The sequence below is a fragment of the Myotis davidii genome, unplaced genomic scaffold (genome assembly GCF_000327345.1).
Source record: "Myotis davidii unplaced genomic scaffold, ASM32734v1 scaffold289, whole genome shotgun sequence".
Classification (NCBI taxonomy): Eukaryota; Metazoa; Chordata; class Mammalia; order Chiroptera; family Vespertilionidae; genus Myotis; species Myotis davidii.
Window position 1 is genome coordinate 2,661,576 of NW_006299717.1, and position 323 is coordinate 2,661,898.

The 323-nt window shown below is 38.1% G+C and overlaps 1 protein-coding gene across 1 annotated transcript in view; it reads right to left on the reverse strand.

Moving 5' to 3' along the window:
* Window positions 1-323, reverse strand: part of CMTR1 (cap methyltransferase 1) — a 60,611-nt gene that overhangs the window by 43,997 nt on the left and 16,291 nt on the right. The gene's annotated exons all lie outside the window — the stretch shown is intronic.

The following is a 323-nucleotide window of genomic DNA, read 5'->3' on the forward strand; positions in this document are numbered from 1 at the left end:
TTCCCTACCAACTAAGATGGTAATGACTTCCTCACAAGTAATTAGAAGACGAAATAATGTATTTAAAGGACATTGCTAAATGTAAACTATATTTATTGAAGATATAATTGTCAGACTAAGAGTTTCTGATTGTTTAATCTCCTAGTTTCCTTTGTTTTCAGTCCTTCAAACTTATAGGTAAGAGGAAGATTCCTACAGCACAAGCTTCTTGCAAAAGGTCTCCAAATAAGATGCACCTCAGCAGCTGTCAGAGTGGTGGGTTATGTGACTCCTGGCCAAAAGCAGGAGGATCAGCAAACTATTCACTGTGACTGGCTCTTTCC